Source organism: Sminthopsis crassicaudata, chromosome 3, assembly GCF_048593235.1.
Source record: "Sminthopsis crassicaudata isolate SCR6 chromosome 3, ASM4859323v1, whole genome shotgun sequence".
Taxonomy (NCBI): domain Eukaryota; kingdom Metazoa; phylum Chordata; class Mammalia; order Dasyuromorphia; family Dasyuridae; genus Sminthopsis; species Sminthopsis crassicaudata.
The window spans coordinates 577,864,107-577,877,776 of NC_133619.1; the positions used below are offsets into that span (position 1 = coordinate 577,864,107).

The window sequence follows — 13,670 nt, forward strand, 5'->3', positions numbered from 1 at the left end:
TTACAAAAATATTTTTCATCTGTGATGACAAGTATGTGACTGTTTTAAGCATTATATTTTGGTGTTTTTTTTTCAGTGATTCAAAATCATCATGTTCATGTGCACAATTTTAATGTTTATAAAGTAAGTACATAAAACTCTTATGTTTCTGTTTACTTAACACAACATATTCTTCCAGGTTCTCAATCTATCATCAAACTGTTTCCAAAACACCACAAGATTCAACACATTTGTACACAACTGATTCCCAATGAATGATCAGATGCATTAGGATACCTTATTTGCATTTTGTGCATGGAACCAAAATAGTTCTCTTGTTTCCCTCTATTACCCAGTAATTGTATCTCATTATGTTACTAGAGATGTTATGAACATTTCTATTTTTTCAGCAAAAATGTCAGGCTGTTCAAAAACCATGATGATTGGTCATGCATAATACAAATCATCTTGAAACCTTTACAAACCATCACAAATATTCTACAGAAATTTTTATTGCCTTTCCTTGAAGTATTGAGGTTGTTATACTTCACTTGTATTGCCATTCTTCTGTATTTCAGATTTTCAAATGAATTAATGGTAAACCTTGGTAGTCATTTAATAGAGTTAGCGCTTGGTGTACCAGTGAAAGAAAAGAAGGCATTAGGAACATTTTTTTTTCCTCTTACAAAGATGGGTTTATATGTAAAAATTGTTTTAAAAAAGAATGCAATTTCACTTTAAGTACATTTATCATTCAACACAGTATTTGACATTAGTTAGGAGAAAATATTTTTTTATTGTTACTAGCTACTCATTTTTTGCCAATTGGCTAAATGAAATTATCATTTCTCAGCAGTAGAGATTATAAAATTACAGAATTTTTTTACCACATATTTGTTTGAACAAACATTTTCATTTTGTTCTTATTTTAAACCAAATTACAGAAGTAAACTCAGACTAAAGACTTTATCTGATGGTGAGCCAAATATTGCAACATCTATTAAATAAAATATAAAAATTATGTTTAGTAATAATTATATCATTAAATATTTCAGTCAAGATAACATTTGCATTAAAAAAAACATAAAATAAAGAAATTTATTATTAAACTTTGTCCTTAATAGTGAGCAAAGGAGTTTTTGCACTATTTTCTTTAATTCTTACAAAATGTCTAACATATTTATAATTATTTTATAATTAAAATTTCATAATTTATATTTAGAATTTTCATAATAATAAGTAAAATAAAATCACACATTTAAACATATATATGCAATACATTTAACTAATACATAATAATATAATGTATATTAATATAAGTAAATATTTAATATATTTAAGCAATATAATGTAAATATAATTTGGAGCAAAAGTTTCTATTTTAATTATGGTAAGAACTTAATGAATAAATCTAAAAGAATGAGTCACATTAAATTACTGTGAGGGCTCACAACATTTTTGGTTAAAGGTGTTCTTGGTTCAAAAAACATAAGAGGGGAAGCTAAATGGTGCAGTGGCTTAGAGTTCTGGCCCTGAAGTCAGAAGGACCTGAGTTTAAATTTGACTTTAGACACTTAATACTTCCTAGCTGTGTGACTCTGAGCAAATCATTTAACCCCAATTACCTCAGGAAAAAAAAATCTGGACTAGATGATTTCTGAGATCCTTTCCAAAGGACTATTTGTTTACTATTAGTATATTGTTTACTATGCTATTACTATTAGTATATTGTTTACTAATATTAATACTTTACACGTTTCAATTTAGACATCTAACACTATGAATTTTTCGGATCTCTCTCTCTCTCTCTCTCTCTCTCTCTCTCTCTCTTCCTTTTCTCTTTGGAATATGATTTCCCCAGACTTACTGCATCTATCTTTTCCTATATTGTACCTATATTGTCAAGGTATTTGGGTTACAGAATTTTTTTCTACAACCACACTTTCATTTTCAGATTAAAGCTCTTATGATTATAATTACAAAACTTTAGCCTAATACATTTTTTCCTCCTTTATCTCATTAGTTGTATTTTATCCTTGAGGGAATAGTGATCATCAAACTTGACAAATATCAGAAGGTCCTCTATCACATGGAGTGAGTACTACCTGACATCTCCTTTAATGGCTCCTATAGATCTATACCAGTATTATCTGTAGTGTGAGAAATTCCTCTTTTATAGAATTATTCAGTATCACTACTGATGAGGTATATACCTAATGATGAGATCTATACCTCAATAAAATTAGGATTAATTGAGATCTAGTGGCAGGTTCCGAGTAGAGAGAGTCAAATGGAGCTCTCCTGCAACCCCTTAGGATTCAGCACAAGGATACAAAGTTATATGAGGTAAATGAATTTACAGGCCCAAAAATCTAGATTGATAAAAAGGTTTATTGTAGGGTTTGGAAGTAAGGTTAAAGTCTGGTTAGTAAAAGGTATTAGATAGAGGAAGAAATATATCAGAAGAGGCAGACAGAGAGTCTGTGATGCAAAACATTGTTGCTGGCATCTTTCAACTCTCTGCCAAGAGATGATTCCAGCTTGGCTCTTTTATCTGCTTGAAGGGGCATATGGGTCGAGTTCAGATTGATTCCTCTATGGCCAGAACCCACCAGGTGGGGGTTGGGCTACCTGAGCAGATCATTAGAATGGGGGCTGGGTACAACCCAAACTGGCTCAGATCTGGATCTTTCCCCTTGGAATATAAAAGTATCTGTGTGTACACACACACACACACACATACACACACACACACACACACACATACACACATACACACACACACACACATACTTCAAGTGAAAGAACCTCCTATTTTTTTATTGTGTTCCAAATATCCTCAATCCTATATTTCTCTGATTCTTTTTTCTTTTTAAATTTCTGATACTGGCTAAGGTTTCCCTATGTCTCTTCAAATTCTTTTCTTATTTCACCTTTTAATTTCACACTTCCCAGAAGATTTTTCACAATTTTGTTTCACAATTCCCAGGAAATTTTTTTCTTCCCTCTAGTAATCTAAAGAATAGATATTTTCATTTAACCTTGTTCTCTTTTTCCTAAAGGAGACATCAAATCATATTTTTTGCTTACATAGCAGTTAATGTAATGAGAGAAGTACAAATTAGGAGGCTATTTTAATATTTAAGGTTGAAGACAATGATAACAACCTGAACTAAGCTAGTGACAATGTGAATGACAATGAAAAGAATATAGAAAAGATATGGTATTAGAATCAATGAGGCGTGAGAATTGATAAGATGAATAGGGATGAGCAACTGAAAATTCAAAGATAATTCTTCTAAGGTTTCAAACCTGTTTGAGTTGGAGAATAGTGTTGCCATCAGCAAAAATGGGTAAACTAAACAGGCAGAAGTTTGGTTAAAAGGAGGAGATGATTAGAGATGATTGGCTTGCTTTTGTATGAATTTAGGCTTTAGACCCAATGGAATATAATGGAATACAATGGAAGATAATGGTGAAGATATAAATCTGAGTTACTAATCAGGGCAACTAAACAAGTATGTATTAACTGCCTATTATGTTTAAGGATGTGTGCTAAATGCTAGAGATGTAAAGATTAAAAGAAAAAACAGTTTCTTCCATTAATGAGCTTATTTTTCACCTATATAAAATGCTAGATTAAGTCATAGAAGTAGACAACATAGTTAAAAGACAGCCTTAGAAGGCAGTCACATTTAGAGGTATTATTAGAAAAAATGAACCAAGAAGTGAGGCAAAGGCAAGTTTAGAAAGATCAGAAAAGAGAAAATAAAGAACAAGAGAATAGAATCCACTTTTTGGATCAGCATTCTATCATCTTCCAATTAACATGATTCTTCCCTGAAGAAAATTCAAGACACAAAGGAAGATTACACTGTGATTTCACTCGAGGTGCAAAGAGCAAAAGATAACTTCTAGATTTACTTTGGTCTCCTGGACAAGATACCCTAACAGTGATAGATATGGCTACATTCATGACCTGTGAATACAATTTTTGCCTTTTTGACTCACTTACAGTGATGAAGACTTAAATAAAATAATACTTAAAACTATTTGAAGATAACCAGGAAGTCAATCCCTTTTTAATATATTTGATTCCTCAATGCTAAAGAAAGTTAGAGTTAGAGAGAGAGTTAGTGAGAAATTAGGAGAGAAAAAGTCTTAATTTTCTGGCTCCCAAATTAAAGACAGAAGGTATGAGGTCCCAGAGTCTCTTCAGAGAAAAGTCCCTAAAGAAAGGCACTGGGAAGAAACCACAAGCCTGTAGAAGAATTACTGCCTCAATTATGTATTATAGCTTACAATATGAGAGTGGAAAGTTTCTTTCTTGGAGAAATCAATCTCTGTCTCCCTCTCCCTCTCCCTCTCCTTTTTTTCTCTCTCTTTCCCCACTCAGAGTGGGAGAGTTAATAAACTCTTTGATATATTCTCATCTCCGAGTTCTGTTTGCTATCAAATAGGATAAATGAGTTGATTTGCTATTTGTTATGTATGGTCTTTGTCTAATTGGCATTTGGTAGGAAGAGAGGTCCTTCCTCCCCATTACATTTACAGCTTTTCTTCCTCATTAATGGACAGCAATTAGAAAAATAGCTTGAACACATACATTATTTCCCATAGACTCATAACATTTAGAGAGATAGATATGTCTATCCTTCATGCTTCTTGAATCATTCTTCTCAAGTTGATAATATTGTATTTAGTTTTGCATATTTTTAAATTTCAAACATGGAGTTTTTGAACTTTAAGCAAAGTTTACATTCATATTTTTCTATTTATATATCTATGCTTGGCACCTAATTAGTCCATAATAAGCACTTATTTATTTATTTTACCCAATGAATAATTAGTTTAATCAAATCTCCTCTCTTGGTCAAGTAATAAATAATGTTTGTCATAGAAAAGATAATTAGATAACATAAAAAGGTAAGAAAAATTACTTCTCATTCACAATTCTCTTATGGATAATAGTAATCACATACTTCCAGTTGTGAAGGACTTAGAAGACTGTAAGTCTTTGAGTTTCCCTTATGATATCATAGATAGAAGAAAACCCAGAGTATGTGGCATTCTAAGTATAGCCATTAAAGCCAGCATTCCTTGAAATTTCAAGGTTATATGTGAACTTATATAGATAACTACCTCATGTCATCACCTAAATAATGAAACTTTATCTTGATTTCTTTATACAAGTACCAAAAAGTTCATGGTAGAATGTATTTTGGTATAATAGGATTATGAATCATTCGGCTAGCAAAGCACATGGAAGAAATTAGTTGAAAAGCAGAAGAAAGTTAAATGGTATGTAGTGACAAATTGTTTTAAAGTCTTGAAGTTTCCATTAACTATATAGATGTTTCTGTAGGTAATTACACTTATGAATCATAAAAGAAAGAGGAATGAGGGATTGTGGTTTACTTCAGCAGACTTTTTCGTTAGCTCCCTTAAGGAGGCAACAAAATGTATTAGAAAGAATATGGTTCTGGATCTGAAGGATTCAGCTCAATTCAGCCAGTCCTTAATGCACAATGTAATGACAATGTCTAGGCTATTGTTCTCCAAATAAGACAACTTCCAACTCTAACATTTTCTCTGGTTGCTTTTCCATGAATAGCATACTCTTCCTCCTCATCTCCACACCTGGGCCTCTCTGGCTTTGTTTCAACTAAAAATTTACCTTCTACAAAAAACTTTTTCTTTTCTTTTCTTTTCTTTTTTACAATTTACATTATTATTTTTCTTTTGCTTTCTTCTTGATGTCCACACATCCCATGTTTTCCTGAATTCCTCATATTTGTTCCTTCTTACAAAATTATAATAGTTCCTGACATTCATCTACAAAATATCACATTGCAATGACCATTCTTTTTTGGGGGGTCCTGTTTTTCTTTCTTTTTAATTATAAAACATATGCATGGGTAATTTTTCAACACTGACTCTTCCAAAACCCTCTGTTCCAAATTTTTCCTCCTTTCCCCCTACCCTCTCCCCTAGATGGTAGGTATTCCAATACATGTTAAAATATATGTTAAATCCAATATATGTATACATATACATACAGTTCTCTTGCTGCACAAGAACAATCAGATTTAGAAAGAAAATGAAAAAAACCTGAGAAGGAAAACAAAAATGCAAGGAAACAAAACAGAAAGTGTGAAAAATGCTATGTTGGGGTCCACAATCAGTTCCCACAGTCCTCTCCCTGGGTGTAGATGATTCTCTTCATTCTGAACAATTGGAACTGATCTGGAGAAATGCAAATTAAGACAACTCTGAGATATCATTACACACCTGTCAGATTGGCTAAGATGATAGGAACAAATAATGATGAATGTTAGAGAGGATGTGGGAAAACTGGGACACTAATACATTGTTGGTGGAGTTGTGAAAGAATCCGGCCATTCTGGAGAGCAATCTGAAACTATGCCCAAATAGTTATCAAACTGTGCATACCCTTTGATCCAGCAGTGCTACTACTGGGCTTATATCCCAAAGAAATACTAAAGAGCGGAAAGGGACCTGTTTGTGCCAAAATGTTTGTAGCAGCTCTTTTTGTAGTGGCTAGAAACTGGAAGATGAATGGATGTCCATCAATTGGAGAATGGTTGGGTAAATTATGGTATATGAAGGCTATGGAATATTATTGCTCTGTAAGAAATGACCAGCAGGATGAATTCAGAAAGGCTTGGAGAGACTTGCATGAACTGATTCTGAGTGAAATGAGCAGAACCAGAAGATCACTATACCCTTCAACAACAATACTGTTTGAAAATGTATTCTGATGGAAGTGGATATCTTCAACATAAAGAAGATCCAACTCACTTCCAGCTGATCAATGATGGACAGAAACAACTACACCCAGAGAAGGAACACTGGGAATTGAATGTAAAATATTAGCACTACTGTCTATCTACCCAGGTTACTTATACCTTCGGAATCCAATACTTAATGTGCAACAAGAAAATTGGATTTACACACATACATTATATCTAGGTTATACTATAACACATGTAAAATGTATGAGATTGCCTATCATCTAGGGGAGGGAGTAGAGGGAGGGAGGGGGAAATCTGGAAAAATGAGTACAAGGGATAATGTTATAAAAAAATACTCATGCATATATACTGTCAAAAAATGTAGAATTATAAAATTAAGAAAAAAAAACAATTGGAACTGATCTGAATCAATTCATTGTTGAAGAGAGCCACATCTATCAGAATTGATCATCGTATAGTCTAATTGTTGCCGTATACAATGATCTCCTGGTTTTGCTCATTTCACTTAGCATCACTTCATGGAAGTCACTCCAGGCCTTTCTGATATCATCTTACTGGTCATTTCTTTCAGAACAATAATATTCCATAATATTTAGATTCCATAATTTATTCATCCATTCTCCAATTGATAGGGATCCATTCAGTTTTCAGTTTTCAGTTTCTAGCCACTACAAAAAGGACTACCGCAAACATTTTTGCACATGTGGGTCCCTTTCCCTCCTTTAAGATCCAAGAAACTATTTCTGACCCCTGAATTCTAATATTTTCCATCAGATAGTTATTTCTACTTTGTCCTATAAATAGCTTATTTGTACATTGTCATTTGTATTTTGTCTCTCCCATTAGAATATGAGCTTCTTGAAAGCATAATATATGTTGCCAATGTTTAGCACAGTGCCATCTATGTACTTCATAGCACACACAAGTGTTTTCTTAAGGTACTAGAAATGGGGGGGGAAAGCTTTAGGAAACTAATAAACGTTACATTGCTTATCCTTTTAAATTTGGGGATATGTTACTTTTTACACTGAAAAAAAAATATTAAATCTGAGGAGTAACCATCTTCTGCTTGCATGTATCCAAGTTCTCATAAACTTGTTTTAAGAAGCATAATTGGGTTGATTTGAGACATTTAGGCAATCTGATTCTCCAAGAATGTGATGTACAACAGCCTGAGAATATAATTTATTACTTTGGAATATTTAGAACTGAAAGGGATCTTAAAGATCATCTAGTTGGGTCTTTTCATTTCATACTTTAGGAAATTGAGTCAGGATTTGCTCAAGATTATGTAGATAACAGATAGAAGAACCAAGATTCAAACCCAGGTATACTGATTCCAGCTCTTTCACTATACTACACTACTTCCTCACCTCTTACATTACTCAGAAAGACTTTATTTCAGTTATCAATACATTAGTTATTAATAGTAATATAAGAATCATACTAGTTAAATTGTACTAGTTATACTAGTTTAATTCAGCTGTAACAATGTGTTATATTGGGCTTTAAGTCAGAGTTACAAAGATACAAAGAAAAAAAGAAATATGTAACAGCCTCTGCTCTTAAAGAGTTTAAATGAATAAGAGAATTGAATTAGCTGCCAGGAAATAGTCACATCTTCCTTAACTATCAGGCTATTTAAAGGTAAAGTTTCTGGTCCTCCTTAAATCATCCAGATAATTGACACAACATCTGGCAATGTGTGGACAAAGGATTTGCTTCTATTAAATCTCCACAGTGAATTGAATAATCATGTCTCAATTCCCTATGATACATCAAAGTTAAAGAGGGGTCACATTTAGTTTTCCTATAAATTTCCATATGTACAAACCATCAAGAACATAGCTTCACAGTTGGTCATCTTGTGCATTTTATTTATTTACCATTTTTCACTAGTCCCTTCCCTTATATCCAAATTGGAAATAATTATTGGCAACACAGAAGATGGGGACAGACAAATCTAATTTACTCCTTGATACTGTTCCTGAAACCAAATAGCAGAGGAGAAGATAAACAACACTTCAAGACCTAAGGAATCCACAAAGACTTCTAAAAAAATCTATGCTATTTCAAGCCATTGCATTAAGAACACTCTGTGCTGGTCTCAAAACCCCACTAGTATCAGTGTCCAGACTTGAATAAAGATGAAAAAATAACTATTTCCTTATGTAGGCTACCCGTGAATATAAATAAATGTCTTTCACATTTTTAGAGAAGCAGTGTAATGTAAACTCAGGCCCTAGTTCTATTTCCAGACACTAATTAGCTGTGGGATCTTAGATAAGTCATTCCTAATATTCCTAACAATTCCTCTAGAATTCATGATGAATACTGAATTTTCCCAATTTTTCCAGCTCTAAAATTTAGATGGAAAGTAAACAATTTTATTCAATTCAATAAACATTTATTTAGCACCTACTACAGGTTAGACTGGGGCTGGAGAAAGAAAGACCTGCCCCCAAAGAGCTTACAATCGAATTAGAGAGGACAATACACAAAAAGAAGGGAAGATGGCTGATGGGGCCAGGGCAGGGAGAATCATCACCTGGGAGTATGATGTTCCATTGAGTAGAAATCAAGTGAAGTCACTGGTGGAAAATGGATAGTCATCTGGAAAGTTCTAAGCTCTCTACAAAGGAAGGTTTTCAAAGAAATTCATTGTTTTTCCATCTAGCTCTTCAATCAGAGGGAAGAGGCAGCTAAAAGGACTGAGAGGGTTTTGAGTAGCAAAAGCTGAGTTAATCTGCATAGTGCTGAGATTTCCCATGATCAGTTTATTCTGGGGAAGAGACATGATTTTCTGTGGAGTGGGAACAGCTGCTGCTGGAAAATGAAGAATTATCGAAAATGATATCAAGTCCCCTACTCTATTCCACTCAGTGATACCTTTTCTTTCCCTCACATTCACAAGATCCTAGATTCAGCCCCAGAAAGGTCATTAGAAGCTATGTAGTCCATCTTCTTAATTTTATAGATAAAGAAATTAGGTCACATCAGTAGCAAAAGACCAAAACTGGTTAATAAACTCAAGTAGTCTTAATAGTTTAATGCCAAATCCCATGTTCTTTCTTCTGTGCTACCCTATCTTATACTACTGTATTCTGCCTATTAATAATGTTTTATTTCATTTTATTCTATTTTTCTCATGTAGGTCTATAATTAGGTAGATAGGTAGACCGGTAACTTCCATTGAAGAAACTTCCTCTACCAATGCAGATGGACAACTGTATTGTTAAAAGTCCTTTGAAAGAAATGGATCAGAGGTAAGAGCATATCAGAGCCATTCAACCCACTATCCAGGATTATGGAAGCAACTGCTTTTAAGGTATCTTTTTTTAAAAAAACTTGCTGTGCAATTGAAAAAAATAATAATCTCTACCTTTTTTCTTGCACTTGTCACACTACAAATGGTTAATGGATAACTTTATTCATGGTATTGGCACACACTTCCACATACAGAAGCAAATTCCTGCTATCAGAAGTCTCTTCTATTTGGTTCAGAATGAGGGAGGGGGAAATGGCCTTAGGAAAAAAAAAAAAAACCTCCAAGGATCTGGATTGCTTCATAATCAATCAGCTGCTAGGGTTTAAGGCAACAGGTTTTTCCAAGCAATTTGTATTTCTTGAAAGGGAACTCCATCAAGGAGGTACAATCAATTAGTTCTGACATGTCATCAGTCATCAACCACTAGTCTCATTTTTTTCAGAAAGAAAAATGTCAAAAGCAAACTCACAGACTGAAAAGTTTTTAAAGTGCTAAATGAAATTTTCTAGATGAAAAGAATATGTTTGGCTGTCTGTGAGGCAAGTTTCTTCCTATCCCGCTCCCCATAAATGAGTGTTGGTATATAAGTGGAAGGCAGACATACATTTTAAACTAAAGAATTCAATATAATTTGGAGACCTTTAGTTACAAAAACTCCAATCCAACTGGATCTATGGTTTCATTAGCATGGATATTTCCTCTAGTAATGCAGACCACAACTCATCTCTCCCTGTAGATACTGTAGTATTCTCATATATCTCATCTATCTCTTTTAAACAATTATAAAACATTAAACTCTGTCAACTATAAAATATATAAATGTTCAATGAGATCTCAACTGTCAGCCAAATCAGTTCAATTCAATAAGCCTTTCTTTAACATATCAGGCACACAATTCTTTGCAGGTAGAATCCCTAGGGGAGTTGTGTCTTTTTGGTAGAGTTACAAATAATTCATAATTAATTGCTCATAATTAAGTTTTGAAAACTTCTTTACATGCATTATCTTATATTACATGAATATAAATATAGAACTAGTATGAACCTTATAATCCTTTAAATCTAGCTCCCTAATTTTACAGATTAGGAAACTGAGGCCTGTAGCATACAAGTGGTTTTCCCAGCATCACAGAGAACTGAAATTCAAAGCCAAACTTCCTGATTTGAAATTTAGTTTCCTATTCATTGTACCACATTAACAATGAACACAATCCTATTATATAAACTCTATAAATATCATCTCAGAAGAATGGAGGCTGAGAGAGGTCATACAATTTGCTTACAGTGACACAATTAGTAAGTGAACTGAATAGAATAAAAATGCATATCCTCCTGATTCCAAGTATTGTACTCTATGCACCCAACTAAGAACTGAACCAGGAGATGAAGGGGACTAGAGGAGCACTAAAGACTTCAATAACAAGACATCTGGGGTCATAGTCTATAAACTTGCATATGACATTTTGTTAGGATTACCAGGTGAGAACTCAGGTTGTCTGGACAGTAACAAGGTGAGAATTCAGGTTGTCTGGACAATTACAAGGTGAGAACTCAGGTTGACTTGACAGTTCTCTGGTGCAGACCTTTGGTTCGGGCCTTTAAAGGGAGTTTACACCTTAGGAATTCTAAGAGGAGCAAATTCATTGGTTGAAGTAATTTTTCCCAGAAGCCCTTGCGTTATTCCCATGCCCATTCTCTGGGAGGATAAAAGAAGGGCAGCATTGGGTCTGAGAGAATCGACGCTGGGATCGAGTTTTGACGCCAGGCAGGCTGAAAGGAGACCAGTCTGATTTGAGAAAGAACAAGAGCTGGAGGAGATTCAGAGCTCCCAAGAAACCTACACACAGAGGAAAAGATTTTACAGATCTCCCAGAGAAGGATTATAATTGAGCAGACAGACCCTCACAATTCAAGAACATTACATTTGATAAAAATGTTCTTTTATAACTAACTTCTCCATATCACTTCATTTTCTATAAAAAATAAATTCCAAGCTCAACTAAGACCAAGCAATTCAACATTTTCATTAGCTACCTGCTGTGGGAGAGGCACTATTATTTTAAAATAGTGGCACTAAAGCAATTTTGCTTTGTTCTATGGATATAAAAACAAAAATAAAATAATCCTTGCCTTCCTTACATCTTTACATTCTATTGAATGGTGGTGCACAGATATATTTAGCTAGATTTGTCTCATCTGAAAATTTTATAAGTATGCTCTATCTTCATAGAATGTTTTTCCCACTGTTGAATCCTCTGCTTCCTAAGTGTAAAGTACATTGACTCAGCAGAGCCCTTTCCCTGCCTTTTTATCTTCAGGGGCTCTATGGGAATATTATTTACTTAGATATTTGAGATCACTACACTGAGCTTTTAAAAAAAATAGTATCGGATCAACTCTGATAGACACTCTTTTCAAAAATGAGGGGATTCAGGCCAATCCCAGTAGACTGTAATGGAAAGAGCCACTTGCATCCAGAAAGAGGATTACAGGGATTGTAATCACAACTTAATATTTTCACATTTTTTGTTGTTGTTTTCTTCCTTTTTTTCCCTTTGTCATTTTTTTTTCCTTTTTCCTTTGATTTTTCTTGTGCATTATGATGTATGTGGAAATATGTATAGGAAAACTGCACATGTTTAACATATATTGGGTTACTCACTGTCTGGGGGGTGGGGAGAAGGGAAGGAGAAAAATTTGGAGCACAAATAGTGTTTGCAACGGTGAATGTTGAAAATGACCTTTGCATGTATTTTGAAAATAAAAATCTATTATTTAAAAAAAAAAGTATCTGAGGGACACTTTAATATGAGGGTTTATTTAATCTTATTAATAGCACACAAATGAGCAAGACCAATGTTCCTGGGACCCTTATGTGTAAGGATACAGTTCCCGCAAAACAAGAGAAGGGAATTGTAAGGGTCCTTTAAATGGGCGGCCACAGTACAACAGGAGATTTGAGTGGCCCAGAAGTAATCTCTGTGGATATAGGACTGCCCTGTGGGTGGGATCCTGGCTATACTGAGATAGCTTCGTAATGGGTGACGGCTCTCTCATTGATTGGCTGTGTGTGTGACCTCACAGGCCCTTTATAATCCCACTGCAGACAGCAGTCACTCTCTTTAATCTAGCCTGGGGTAGCTGAGCCAAGCTGATGGATAGCCCAGAGAGGTAAGGAGTTTGGTAGTGAACATGTGAGTCTTCAGACCAGGTGTTCATTAGGGAACTAACAAGTCAGGGCATTATGTGAGTAGGTATGATAAAGGCTTTTAAGATTACACGTGGTTGTTCTTGAGTGTGCTACTGGTTATTAAACTATAGATTCAAGAGATTGTGGACAGAGACCTTTGAAGGCCTCAGAGGAGGCGAGCCGGGTAGAGTTGACACTGCAAAAGTCAGTGGTCAAAGGTACTCTATTGGGCCTAGGACAGACTGGTAATACTAACTGCCAGGAGTGCATGTTACAAAAAATGCTGGAACTCTGTCTTCCCAGAAATCAACCGGAGTCAGGATCACTAAACGTCTATATTCTTGATCTTTTACGGTCAAGGTCAGGGGGTTAGGTCTAGCAATCTCACACACACCTTCCTCCCTCAAATACCAGGAGAGACTGACTCAGCATCAGCATCTCAATTTCCTCTTCCTCCT

The 13,670-nt window shown here is 34.5% G+C and overlaps 1 long non-coding RNA gene across 1 annotated transcript in view; it reads left to right on the forward strand.

Annotated features, from left to right (window-relative positions):
- The first annotated feature begins 13,138 nt into the window (after positions 1-13,138).
- Positions 13,139-13,670, forward strand: part of LOC141559830 (uncharacterized) — a 50,762-nt gene continuing 50,230 nt past the window's right edge. Inside the window, exon 1 of the long non-coding RNA XR_012487579.1 lies at positions 13,139-13,193. This is a non-coding gene — a long non-coding RNA (uncharacterized LOC141559830). The remainder of the gene's footprint in view (positions 13,194-13,670) is intronic.